General features: G+C 37.1%; 1 protein-coding gene across 1 annotated transcript in view; it reads right to left on the minus strand.

Annotated features, from left to right (window-relative positions):
- Positions 1–14,831, minus strand: part of KCNH8 (potassium voltage-gated channel subfamily H member 8) — a 229,748-nt gene that overhangs the window by 201,011 nt on the left and 13,906 nt on the right. The window lies entirely within an intron of this gene.

Below are 14,831 nucleotides of genomic sequence, written 5' to 3' on the forward strand. Positions count from 1 at the left end.
GCAGCGCCCGCGCCCCCTCCCCTGGCCCCCCGCAAAAGGAAAGGGGGAGCGGGGCGCCGGCAGATGAGCGGCCGTGAGGGAGGACTGGCTGCGGGGAGGAGCAGGGAGAGGGGGCAGAGCGACCTTTATCTACCTGCGGCTGGAGCGGGGCGGGAGCAGCACAGGAGCCAGCGGCCGCCCCGGGGGTGCCGGGCCCTCCTCTGCCCGCCCCCCCCCCCCCCCCCCCATCCCGGCCTGACCCGTCCGGCTCTCAGCTCTGGCACATAGGAACTTTCCTAGGGTTTGAGCCATAATAGCTCACGTGCACCCTGTTTTGCGAGTAACAATATTGCAGGATAAAGCTCGAGATCTTACTTCGCTGAAAGGAGAAATGCTATTGACACGTATAGCAAGTGCCCCTGTAGATGTTCATTGGAGAGCGAGGCTAGAACATGGAGAATGCTCCATCAGGTGCGTGGTCTCATGCGTTATTTGCATGTTGAGGCTGTTTTGTTTATTTATTTCTTTAAGGGATAGGCATTTTCAACTTCACTGTGAATATTTCCTAGATCATTTTTTAGAAATTCCTCCCTGAAAAATTCCTGGAAAAAATAATTTTTTTGCCAACCAAAGAGAGAATCGAGACTTAGATCCTAGCCCAGGAGGTCTAACGGGTAAATTAAAAAAAAAAATTAAAAAATAAATTAAAAAAGATAAAAATGAAGTAGCAGGCACACAAGCTGCTCCTACACTGGGATAAGTAACTTGCTCAGGCTGGTACTGTGACTCTTTAAATGCTGCCAGATAATGCCCCATGGTACAGTCATTTCACTTACTGTATCAGCAATGGCAAAACTTCTCCATGTTCTTTCAGGACTAAAAGACACTGGAGAAGAGAAGTGTGAGTACACTCCCTGATCTACTCCACTGTGCATCATGGAGGGGAAGCCTGTGGGTCTCTTGCTATTTTACAGCATTGCTATTTCTATTTCTTGCTGTTCCCATTTATCTGGGATTCTCCCTTTCTCCAGATAGAGAATTTTGATTCCCACTTTTTAGGATAAGCAGCACAGAGAGAGGCTCAAGAAGGGACAAAAAAGGTCTTTCTTTACAACAGATAATTAAAAGGAAAAAACCCAAACCCAAAACTTCAGAAAATGCTGATGCATAGGTTTCATAGCACAATACAAAGTCTACCCACAGTAACCCCACCTTGGCTCTGAAGAACACAGCAGTATTTTACTGAGATCGTTAATCTGTCCAATTCTCCTTGTACTGGAGGCCTGTACAAAATAGTTGATACAGAGCTGCCAGCTCAGTTTTCAGAAGTGGCATGTGAAAAAGGAGACTGCATTACAGTCACTATTACTTTGGAAGTCTCCAAGATCTCTCAGTACTATCAGTTTCTTAGTTAGCTAATAAACTTCAAATTCATGGCAGGCTTTTACCTTCATTGGGAATCACTACTCTTGTCCTTAAAATGTACAGTTTTTAATACTGAATGCCAGCAATTGTTAATTTTCTTTTTCAAAATTATTCTCACATCTTCCAGTTCAATATAAGCAGAACCCCAAAGTTAATTTCTCTTGATAGCTTTCCGTTTAGTCTCAGTGGCAGGTATCACACTTGCAGTTAGGTTTGATGCTACAGCATGTCCCTACTGGTGAAATAAAGAAAATCCTGTTCTAATACTTGCAAAATCCAGTAGAGCACAATCAGATTTTCACTTCTGTCAAAGTGCTCAGCAACAGAGGTTATTAAGGTAAATCTGAACCTTTGAAATCTGCCAAGGGACTCATATACGTTGTAGCCTGTGGGCTGTGGTCGTGTTTCAGCTTGCATTCTTTTCCATAACCTGCCCCAAACGCCATCTAAGTAGGGATAGAGTAAAGGAGAAAGGAATATATTCTCAATCCTACTACAGGCAGTCAGGAGACAGTAACCTGTGTATACATTTAAAGACAGAAATGTGTTTCTTAATTTTAACTCACCAAAAATCATCACTAAAGGGGGGGAAAAAAAAAAGATACAATTTTCCAGAGAAGTCAAATTGCCATCTAATAACTGTGCCAGGCCGTAAGTGGCTAATACAGTACTTCCTCACGCACAACGAAGTCTGAGCTGTAAACGCCATGCTGTTTTGAGGGCTCTGACATAACCGCTTCAGTAAGTTTAGAGCTTTATTAAGAGTCCATGGAAATTTCTTAACAACCATGAGACAGAAAAAGTTTAAATAAAGCCTTAGGACTTAACTTGGGAAAAAAACCTCCCCAAACAATTATGCAAATACACACTCCAGAAAGGATGGATAGCTGCCAGAGGAGTTGTGGCATGTTTCATGTTGATAATGGTGAACACAAGTTACAGTTACTGAAATGTATTCACCACTGGCCAAGAGGAGGTGATAGCAACGGCAGTGAAAGCTCTACCAACAATGAAAACCTGGTGATGCAGAAGAGGGAGGGACAATATCAAATTCTTTATAAGGAGAACATGCTGAAGGGCTCTTCAACTGTGAGAACTTCAGAAAAGAGGAAGGGAGTTTGCTGTGCCTTGCAAATACTTGCAATCATGGCATACTGATATAAATTGGTTATGACAATAGCTATGTACTATGAACAATTGGTAACAATTAAGCTTTTAAAAACTGTGTGTGTGTTCTACATACCACAAAACAACCACCCAAAATTTTCTGAAGTAGAACTAATGAAACATTTTACAAAAATGATGCACACAACAAAAAACCTGAAACTACATAAGAAGAGAAACTGAAGCTAGCATCCTATTTTGCACTTGAATTTGGCACAGGCTACAACGTTTTACTCATAAGAGTAATCCTCCTTAATACAGACTGGTACTTAACTTCAGACACTTAGTTACAAAACACAGAAGCGTTAAGTCTGGAGTAGTTCAAAGCAGACAAATTTAGCAGGTTGAAATTTCAGTGAGCTGAGAACAAGAAGTTCAGGAAAGCAGAGACAGAACAGCTGAGAGTGTTTAAAAGGGAGGTGAAGGAGCAGCTGAAAGTTTGTGGCCAAGTCCTGAAAAATTATTTCTTAAGCTTTTAGCAAAACACAAAATAGAAACTCTGAATAGTCACAGACTGTTTTTTGTTTTTCCCTTTTCTCTTGTTTTCTTTTTTCCTTTTTTTTTAATGTTTACGAAAAGGTAAAATACAAACCCAGGTGATTTTTATCTTGTTTCAGGAAATCAGCTTTCAATTCTGCTATATTAATTTTGAATTTGAATATCTGGGATGCCTAGATACTGTCTCTAAAATATTACATATTTTTGCTGGCAAGAACAGATAACCAAGAGTTGAAATCTAACTTTGATTTTTGTGTTTAAATCTATATCCACTTTAGGCAGATAGCCCACTCCCAGTATTCCTGTCTTTGTTTACTGTGGAGCATTTTGCTGAATTCAAAATATAAAAAAAAATTTATAGAAAGACAGTACCAGGGCTGAGAAACTAAGGACTAAGAGCACTGCTGCTGTGCTTCAGGTTGCCATTAGCGTCTGCATTGCAAATGAAATTTAGTCAGGGGCTTACAGTTTAGACCAGAAGTACTATCTAAAGAAATAAGGTTTGTTGCTTCAAATTACTCAACAGTATGTAAAATATAATCTCAGCCATACGTTTCCTCCCACTTATCCACAGCTACTTGGGCATTCAACATAGCACATTACATTTTGAGGGACTGTATGATCTTTTTAGATATTGCTAGTTACCCAGAAATGAGGGCATGGGCAGACAGTTTTGCACAGCACATATGCAAGGAGCAGCATGTTGTAGCATTTTTGGTCATAATTGCACACCTTCTTTTCTTCATTTATAATTTAACTGAAAGCACATTTTCCAAGTTTCTTTATTAATATTCCACAGTACCATGAATTACCTCATAAAAGAGGTTAGGAGCATAAGCACTTGACCTCAACTTACCTGCTACAATTATGCAAATGAAAACAGTTAGTGAAAATCAAATTAACAATCCGAAAGGATTGCAGGATTGCCTGCAGCTTACTTCTGTGCTTGAAATTGCCACCCACTTATTTGTTTGTTAACCTGGGCACCCAATGGAAAAAAGGGAATTATGAAAGAGTCTGAAAATACTAGGAAAGGGCAAAGAATGGCAACCTGCTGTTCATCTGCCATGAACAGGCTAATTTAGTCTGAAGTAGTGTATGTTAAGAGTATTATCCTAATACATTGTGCTTAAAGAAATGCTGGCCCCTTTCTTTTGTTGTGCATAAGCCAACAACAGAAGTTTTCAAGAATAAAGCTGCATAATTGAAGCTCTGCCAAGCAAGGGACAGTCTGGCTCGAAGTTTAAATCACCTCTGGCTCAGGAGGTGACTAAGTTGCTATAGACTGGGAAAGCTTGCAAGAAAAAGGGTTACAATACTTGTCTCGTTAGTATGCTCTTGCCCCACTATCTGCTGTTAGTCACAGTGGAGAAATGACATTGGGTTAGACAGACACTTGGTCTGACCCAGTAAGGGCTGCTCATATATTATGTGAGTTATAGAAACCTACATGTGGCTACGTATCTGCCAGCAATTCCTACTATAAGACCATGTTTTCTGTTGTATAAAATTTTGCCAAACATAGCAATCTGCTTCAGACAGAACATATCTCTGGAACATTTCAGCTAAAAAAAAAAATTTAAAAATTCAGCCATTTCCAAGATTCAAGTGAGGAGGAAAAGTACAGGTCAAGAAATCTCAGCAAATAAAGGAGCAACTCACTGGAACATAATGTAAAGGAGGAACCATACTAGGGAATGGGCCTGAGACATGGTTAGTAATTAGGATGAAACTGATGAGCGCAAATGGGAAGCAGACGTTGGAGTAAGGAAAAGCCAGAGCTCTGCGGGGAACCTGGAAACCCTTGAGGCCTTAGACAGAAAGTAGAAGTTTGGAGAAGCAAACAACCAAAAAGGTTACTAGGAAATATATCCCAGCTGAATTAGACTCAGTGAGAATGAGATGGAAGATGAGCAGCAGGAGATGAAGCAGAGCAGCTCTGAAACAATGGGGCAAAACATCAGGAACAGAGTAAAAAGTGAGAAAGGAAACTGGAGGTGGCTAGCTAGACAGAATGACAAGGGGAAAATACAGGATTGGATCAAGGACAGTTTGTGGAGGAAAGGGTCAAACAAGTGAAGTACAGGGGAAGAAAGCAGAAGAATCCATAAGTGATGGTACTCGGAACGAAGTTAAAGATTCAAATCTCACTTTCCTCTGCTGCTGGCAAACACCTATGAAACATTTTGGCAGGAGCCTCATTTCTTTTTTGTGCTGGTATAAATAAAGGATGCAAGCTTACCAATTTTCACAGACATGCCATTCACGAATGTACTGAAAAATCAATGTGGGAGGTTCAAAATATTCTAGTTGTACTGATATCACCAGCACATTAGGCTGCAATTTATGTTTTTGTATTTCCTTTTAAAATATATAGGAAATGACACATGTCAAGTTTAATATCATTATTCATATTGTTCTATTACATAGAATGATAATGGTCTATACAATATTGATTTGGTCTTTGTATAGTTAGAAAGCTCATCATACATTCACAGACCCAGGTTTCAAGTGTGCATCAGATTTGTATAAAGAGAAGATGCTGCCTCATATCTTCTGGAAAGTAGAAGGTGAATTAAGACCTGAAGATAATTTTCTTGTCAAACCAAAAAAAGAGTCAATGGTGAATAAACTATATCAGATCTCAAAATTAATAAGGTTATAAAATATCTATTTCTGTCCTCTCTTCCCTATCCATAAAAGCAGGATCATAATTCTCATCTCTAAGGATTGCGTGGATACTGTTCATGTTTGTGTAACAACCAAATTTTATAAAAACATCTGATAAAGCTAGGAACAATTTAGCAGTTGTCATTCAACAGATGTTTGGGTAGTGTTCAGAAAGTTATGGAACCACATTTCAAACAACGAGGAATTAACAAGACCCTGAATTGTTCTATCATTAATTGAGCACCATCGTGTGGGAAAAAGTAATCATTGTTGTTTATAGGAAAAATATTGCTTAAAGGAGAAATGTACCTCTATGCACAGAGTCGGCATCCAAAGCTGAATAAACAATATCTAGTTTGAATCAGGTTTGGTTTCCATCAGAAAACAGAACTAAAAACCCCACCAAACTAAGCCCAAACCCTCAAAAAATAAAAATAATAATAAAAAAAAAAATCACACTGCACTTCTGGAGATGAAGCTGAAGCTTATGGTTAGCTAAATGGGAAAAGAAGTTTTCTTCTTGAAAATCTATGCAAGAAAATAGAGAGAAAGTTGGATTTACAAGAGACTGGAGCACTGTAATGGCTTATTTGTGTATTTCCTGGATATGAAAGACATCACATGTCTGTTTACCTCACTGTGGCATTGAAGGTCATGTTGATGTTAAAGGATCTTGTAGATTCTATAGCTCAAAACAACGTTGCTGGTTCAGTTCACCTGTTAATGATGAGTGTTATTTTTGTTCCCAATTCTTTCTTTTGAATACTTAGTGAATACAAATGTAGCCGTTGAGAATATTCTTTACAGTAATATCACAATTTCACTTATTTATGATCTGGAGTTTAAAACTATTTCATTATAAAAATAATCTTTTACCTTTTATCTGCTTGAATTCAAAGAATACATAACCAGAATTATTTGCAAGGTAAGATCATGCTCAGTGAAAACAAAGGAAAATTCAGCCTAAAAGTATAAGTGATACTGTTTGTATAGGACCTATAGTAGGGTGCTTTGAATAAAGACAGTACTCACAAGCATAGCTCTAACTATGGGATTTGCTCTTAAGCGTGATCTTCCTACATGCAGATGTTAAAAGTGGTTCCTCCCACAGATCCACAGACATTAATTAGAAATTATGCTACCATGCTTCCACATAGATGTCCCCCAAACACTGGGAAATAAGTATCTAAATTTCCTGTCAGTGGAATTTCAGTTTAGCATGATCACGTTCCAAACACCATTATTAAAATACAACTCCGAAGACAGCACAAATTCCTTCACAAGTACACCTATCTTAAAATGATTAAACTGAATAAGTGGAAAATAATTTCTTCTGTTCCCATCTGATATTTTTGGAACAATTTATATAGGGCTTAAGCTTCTTCAATATCACCAGAATAACTCACATGATTCAGTGGTATTCTTCATGACTTAGACCAGGGCAATAAAGAGAAGGATGAGACCCACCAGCTGTTTTTACTTTAATAGTACTTCTGACTTGCAAAACACCACAGGTAATGCTGAAAGTAACAAACAGTACAGCTATACTGGTCCCAGTGTTGTAGTGCTAATTCAAATTAAGATTTTGGTTGCCATTCATGAAGTGACAAGAGAGAAATAAATGACAACAACATTGTTTTTTATAAATCACTGCAAGTCACAAAAGACTACCAAGACACAGAAAACTCAAAATGAAACAGAGACTAGTATTTCACTAGATGTCATCTTCAATTTTGTTTTCAGTGCAATTGCTTTGACAGAGGATTCATCAATAAAAAGCCTGGGTGGCATTACTAGGTTTTATTCCTTCTTCTCTCCTGGATTTTACTGCATTTTAAAAAGTGAAAAATCTCATATTAAAATGTCAGATTATTAGCTAAAACATGTTAGATAGCATTCAGGAGTTCCATGCTTGTAATATACAAGTATTTCTATCACTTCATATCATAAAGACACAGAAATTAGTGCTATGATGATTAACGTATTTTTACTAGACATTCAAAATGAATACATAAGTTAGACCTGACATATAGTTTTTCTACCAAAACGTCCTACTAGAGAGACATAGGTTCAAGTTCTTAGACATTTAGGCTTTTTATGGTAAATATGGATACCACTCAATTATATGGTTTGTTTTGGGTGTAAAGTGAACAGTAAAAAGACATTTTCCTCAAAGCTGCAATTAGCAAGCTTCATAGAAGTCAACAGTGATATTTGAATCCAGATAATAAGTTTTACTTTAGGAAGCTCCCAACAGGGAAAATTGAGGTTTTCCCCCATTATATAGCTATAATCAATGTATTTTGTACTATCTTTCATAACGTCTAAACAATAACTGGACTATGTTTGTGAACTTCAGTTCTTTTAGCATTGTTTTACACAATAAGAATTCAAGGTTAATACTCATGGCAGGTCAAATGTAACTGCTACCTCAATACACGTTGTATGTGACCTTAATGGACATATACTTTAAAGGTATCCTGAGGTCTTTAATCTTTGCCATAAAAGACTGTAAATGCAGTGATCACAGAGATCAAAAAGTGTGTTTGATGTATCATTAAAGTGTCATAAGTAGTGGCTCAAAAAACTTCTGTGAAGTGTTAGAGAAAGATGTGTTTACCTCTTTAAAATATATTACCATATTTCCAAAATACGTGTCCATAAAGTGTAAATACAGTTTAAAAAAAAAAAAAGGACAATTTATTAGTAAAAATACAGCCTCACGAAGATCAAATGCTTTGCCAAGAGTTAGTTGTGAGTTATTTGCCATCCCTACTGAAAACAGAGGGAGGTTGTTTGTTCCCCCTCCCCCCCCTTTTCAGTTTTCAAACACAGTCTGGAGTTTACTTTCCATCTTTTTATCAGACATTATTGTTGTCATTCTTTATTCAAGAGCCTGAGTATGGGTACAGGGGTATGGTTACCAAAAAGAGAAATCTACAAAAGACCTAGTGATCTATCTTAGTGGCCAGATACCTAAAATTGAGTAATACAAGTATTTCAGGACAGCACAAATTATTAATTACAGAGTGGTAAAGCTATACAAACCAGAGCCAACTACATCCCATAAATACAAGTGTTTCTTAGTCTTTCAAATTTACAAACAATGCTATGCATTTTTGTTTTACATCTCAGCTCCTTTCTTACTTCCAAAACACAAGTATTCACACACATACAACTCCCCACACACCATAGGTATATGTATGGCATTAAAAAAACATTTATGAATATATATATATATATATATAGTTTACTAATATCTTGGGGAGGGCGGGGGGAGAGAGAAAGTGTGTGTATAGTCATGTATAAACCAACTTGCAACCAGAATGGTGCAAATAACTTATTATTGGTTAACCGGTCAAGCTCAAAAGTTTGAAGACAAAGCAGGGAGGGTATCCCTTGATAATCTTTCACATATTTCACTTAACTAATCGAGGCAATACTAAATCTGTCAGCACACCGAGTGTAATAACATCTTGTTTCCTAATTGGAGACGGAAAAGAGTGAAGAGGAGAGGAAGAAGAAAAGAAAAGTACTAATTTTAAAATAATTGAAGTGGGTTAGACTTATTTCAAGAATCCTTGCATCAACTAGAATAGGTAAAATTAGTAAAGATACTGCAATACATATGTCCTTTCTGAAAGATAGGAAAAGCAATAGGAACCATTTTCCACAGCTCTTAACAAAAGTTTTGTTAACTACAGTTCAGGTTATATGACTCTTCTATTATACTGACAATCACCATATTTTTCTTCCCACTTAAGTCAATTACATGATAGTTTAAAAAAAACCAAAAAACCCTTTTGATGTGCAGTAAATCTTATTTCTACATTAGAAGTTCTTCAGAAGACAACAGATAAAAGGAAAGTGATTAAGGAACAAGAGGGTAACCTGATCCACCAAGAGTATAACAGATCAGCCTTAATACTGATTGATCTGCTTTTTAATCTTTTCCAACTCAACTTCTTTCCCATCTTAATAAGAGTTTCATTAGTACTTCCTCTCATGAGGCCATTTAAACATGAGAACTACTAAAGATACTTCAGTAGTCACATGTCATACTTTTCTACCTAGAAGATTCTCTATATCTGTACAAATAAATTAAATAAACTACCTCTGTTTTCGTTCTTATTAGAAAAACATACACCTTAGTCTCTTATTTCGGAAAGATTTTCTTAAATATGTGTCTTCACTGAATGTACACGTTGAGTTAGACGTTTGTGAAAAGATACACTGCAAAGGGATAGAGAGAGAAAAGGAACATTGCAGGAAAAAAGCACCATTGTTAGTTTGGAGAAAAAAAAAATACAGCCATTATTGGCAAAGAAATCCTAAGCAGGAAGATAGAAAAGGAAAATTAAAAGGAAGCATCTAATAGGTGAAGTTACTGTATTTGGCACAGGAATAGGTTTTAGACTATATCTGTGGTGCAACATATGTGACATCAGGCAAAAGGGGTCTAAGTAGGAGGAGATGATATCTAGGGAGGGAAGAGTGGGCAGCACACCAGGTCTAAGAGAGTGAACAGCAGGAGATTCAGAAACTGCTTAGTTGTACAGAGGCCTGGGGGGGGAGAAAAAGAGTACAGTATTTTTGTCTGTAACTGAAACAATTGCAAGCATATGGAATTCAGGATTAAGGTGAGTTATGCTGTAATCACATCCATCTTGTTTTTGTGTGCTTTTCTCCCAGGTAACCCCCAACAGGGCTGAAACAAAAGGTTATTTTGGGACTTTGGCTGAAGCAATCAATCTTGAACTCCAATCAGCTCCAAAATAGGTTGTGCTAGTATGCATGACACTGAGAATCCTTGTTTTTATTCAGATTTTGACCTCTCTCAATTATTTTCAATATTTCCAAGAATTTGGAATCTCAGATATGCAAATCCTCTGTTAGTTTACCTTCTGTATAAAATCCTTCATATACTTCTATATGTTCCCTCTATAAACAGTGCCTCTGCTCTGATCCTGCAATGGATCCAAGCAAGTAAAGCCTTATGTATGCACAGCTCTCTGTGCATAGCAAAATTAGTATAGTATGATAGCTAGGTGTAAGGATTAGACTGGGGATCACATTACAGGATTAGGGCAAATATAAGTGCAATGGATTTTGTAGGAAATGACCAGCCTTGCAGTAGATGCAGTCTCAGAGTCCTATTTATAGTATAATCTACTTCCTAGTCAGGTTAAATTAATATCCTGATCCTTTTTGCATATACTAGTTGGCATATTCTTGGTACAATTTTCAAGAAGAATCTTTTATCTAGGATAGCATTTGCAGTTACAGTGCAGTTTAAGACTCAATACAGAATTTGTGTCAGCTCTTTTTGTCCCAGGAAGAGCTGAAATTAAAGTATTAAAACATAGATAATGCAGACATTGTCCTGAGAAGACTCACAGCTTCTCCCAGTCTCATAACAAACAAGCACACTAAAACCCATGGGCACTGTCTAAGCATTTTTGGGAGGTTTTCTAGCCATGGAAAAGATTTTCCATGTTCTTCTGAAACACATTTATTTTCCAAGAACTAGCAGGTTATTTTTCTGCTTGGACTAAAAACCTGTTCAGATTATTTCAGCCCAAACCTTAATTTGTTTCACACTAAGTGACAGAAATCTATGATCACCTTCATATTATTTGATCTAGTGTCAAACAGCAGAGGTGAGAATCATTCTATCTTTAGCAATACAGTGGGATCAAATAATGTGGAATCAAATCCAGGGTGAGCTGAAATACGCAGCTTGGAATTCAAGAATTGAACAGAATTCATTTTCCCACTTTTCAGTACCATTTTTCTAGTGAAGTTGGTCTGCCAGGTTATCCATAGAAAGCAGCAATCAAAAGCCTTACAAAAATAAGGATCAGAACTTTACTCAAGTGAACTAACAAATATATTAATGTTATGAGCAGATACTTTTATATATATTCCCAATATCTGATCATCTGTCAGAAGAGGAACTTTCACAATTAAGGGCTAGGTATTGTGAATTTCTATATCTATCATTTGCTTTCTTTGAAGCTGAATATATGTGTAAACCTGTAGGTGCAGTTTATGGTGTGTATTTTATCTGAATGGTATTGGCTTACAATTTCTACAAGTAAATTTAATATTACTAAAACGTATTTTCCAAATAAACTCCTAGGTTCCTATAATCCAAACAGCTGTTTTCTCATTAGAAATTGTGGTCAGATATTTACTAGACAGGGTTACAACCATATTGTCTATGCTCTGCAAGTGGTTGGAAAGAGATTTTTATAGCTAGATTAGCAGAACATTACAGAACTTACTGCTCTGGGCAGAGAATAATTAAAATAATTTTGTTCTGACATTAAAAAGAATTTTAATTTGTTATATTCTTTTAGCAGTTGAAAGAAGCACTTTGCTATTTTCTCTCTTGCATTCAAACTACATAGTTTGTAGTTTATATTTTATGATAAACCGTATGGAAGATGAACACTTGCACAATTTGTAAAGAACTGACACATGATCATAACTGTTGCAGAAACGAGGGTCTAGGAGGTTTATTTCAGTTACAAGAAAAAAGGATTCATTATAACAAACAATAAGTGATTAGACCACAAAAATGCCTGCTGATAAAGTCCAAGGATTGCACTGATATAACATTTGGTAAACAAGAAAAACAAGCATTTGGAAGTCAACAGGCCAAAGCAGGTTATTAGGTAAGTAAAATGAGAGTCTAAATGGCTTATTCTATCATCTTCTTTTAAGCCTCATTGTCGCAGCTGAAGCTCATTTCCTCAGTGAGACCCCATAAACAACCACCGCTCACGCATTCCCAAGAGTCACAGCTCCATCAGTGTGAGATCTTGGTCTCCAAATTCTTGCCTTCACAATTCCCTTTACTTTGCCACCTGTCCAGCCTTTTCATGTAAACCTGAGACTAAACGCACTCTACACAAAACAAAAGAGCTCACCTATCTCTGACAAGGCCTAAGAGTGGAAGACACTTTATTTACCCAATAAGGTCTCCAAGATAAGGGCAGGGCAACAGTTGTTGGAGCCAACATCACCCCAAGAGTACCTGCTTGTGACCAACTAGTCATTTGTCTGAAGAATTTCAGCAAGAAGTCACGTTTCCTCCTCCCCTCATTCCAGCTATACTTTTGCTTTCTTCTCTATGCCTCCTTATTTTCCTCAAAGTCTAGGTTGTCATTCACAACTTCCTAACTGTCTACAGAATTAATTCTGTCCTCTTTGGCAAGACAACTTGGCAAAGTTAATGACTTGAATTGATACAGCAGTTCTCAGAGAGATTTATTTTAATGTTTTGACTAATCCTGTTGTTCTTCACAAACATTTAATTTCAAAACACTGAATGCATCTTCCAAGTTTGGGATATTTGCATATTTAAGTACATTTCCAGACTCTGGTATGAATATTCTACATTTGTCAGAGCTGCTAAATATTGATATCCTTATCTTGAAAGTCCAACCTCATTCAGCTTCACATAGTAACAAGGTTATTCTAACACCTCTGATTTCTGGGCCTCTTATCCTATCTAAAATAGTGCAGAACATAAGATTGCACTTGTACTTTAACATCCTTTACACCAGAACAGAGGTCACCATGACATTTCAGATTAAGTATTACCTTCTTATTTTCTTACTATGAAAGAGATATGCAATAATTTTTGCAATTTCTTTTTGCTAACCTTTGGACTATTTGTAACTTTATTAAAGCATTTTGTGCCTAATAGGAGAGAATTATTAGATGGATTTTAATTCCTCCCTCTCCCTATATCACTGCTTATTGACTAAAATAAAGTGCAAGGATCAGCTTCAGCCTGTTCAAATTTCAATTAAGTTCAGGTAAAAAATTGAGTTCAAGGTACTAACAGCTAAAGATCAAATTTACAAAGGTTTTTAGGTGCTTAAAGAGGAAGGTAGGAAAGGTACAGGATTTTCAGAAATGTTTAATTACCTTGTGTAATTTTGCCTCCTGGGGGTCACCTCATTTTTTGCTGTAAATCCCATTGGATGTGTGAGAAGGTGTTCTCGCTTTCGCCTCCCCTATGCATGAGGGAAATTGTTTACAGCTATCAGGACCCTCCTTCTCCTGGATCTTAATATCTCCCCAATTCCCCCACATAATCATCCCCTCATCTTTACTTATCAAGCTCCCTCCTGGGAGCGCCTTTCAGGGCAAGTCTGAAGAATGTGAAGTTCAGCAGATAGCAGGAATGAATACTTAGGGGCAGTAACCTCTTCAGCCATCCAGCTGCAACAGCTGAAGGAGGATGCAGTCAGACCCTAAACACTTTGGAAGTCTGGCCCCTGAGTCATATATGATCTGGGCCCTTATTCTCCAATTAGTAATGTCATGAAAAGAGCAGCCTTACTCTAAGTGGCACATGAAGCATTTTCAATGAGAATAAAAGAAGCACGTGAAAGATTCTGGAAAAAGTTAACCTAAAAAAAATAAAATTCTGTAAAATATTAATTTGGTGAAACTTTTTCCTCAAGTGAAAATACAAGCTAATGACCTGCTGATTGATATCAATTGCATCTTTCGTGTACTTTTAGATCATGAAAGTGTGGTACAAAAGGTTGGAAATTAATTTCACAGCTAGCTGTGCCTCCATTTCCATAGCCTAATTAGGCAATATGGTACTATGAATCTTATAACTAGCAGAAATTTATTCTAATTAATATTTTCACTGACTACAGTTTGAACTGCAGGAAAGCAGCTTGTATATGCATATTTTGGCCCAAACACTTCAATACAGTGATATACACAGTTGTTGCAAGTATTCTGAGTGCAACTCGTGCTAAGGTAAGTGGATGCTTTTTTTTTTTTAACTTACTTTTTAAAAAATGAACTTGGAATCTATGCCCTAGTCCTACAAGCACAAGCTTATGTTCTCCAGAGCTGATCCAGCAAAACACTTAAAACATATACTAATATAGGACTGGTAATATGCTTAACATTAAGCTCTGATTTAGTGAAATGCTTTTAGCACTTGCTCAAGCGTATTTTGTAAGATAAACATACTGAAGTATTAAACTCTCACCACACTTTTTTCCAGGCCTATGGTCAATATTTGCCTCCAGCCATAGCATGACCTGGTTACTTAT

Source organism: Gymnogyps californianus, chromosome 2 (genome assembly GCF_018139145.2).
Source record: "Gymnogyps californianus isolate 813 chromosome 2, ASM1813914v2, whole genome shotgun sequence".
Taxonomy (NCBI): Eukaryota; Metazoa; Chordata; class Aves; order Accipitriformes; family Cathartidae; genus Gymnogyps; species Gymnogyps californianus.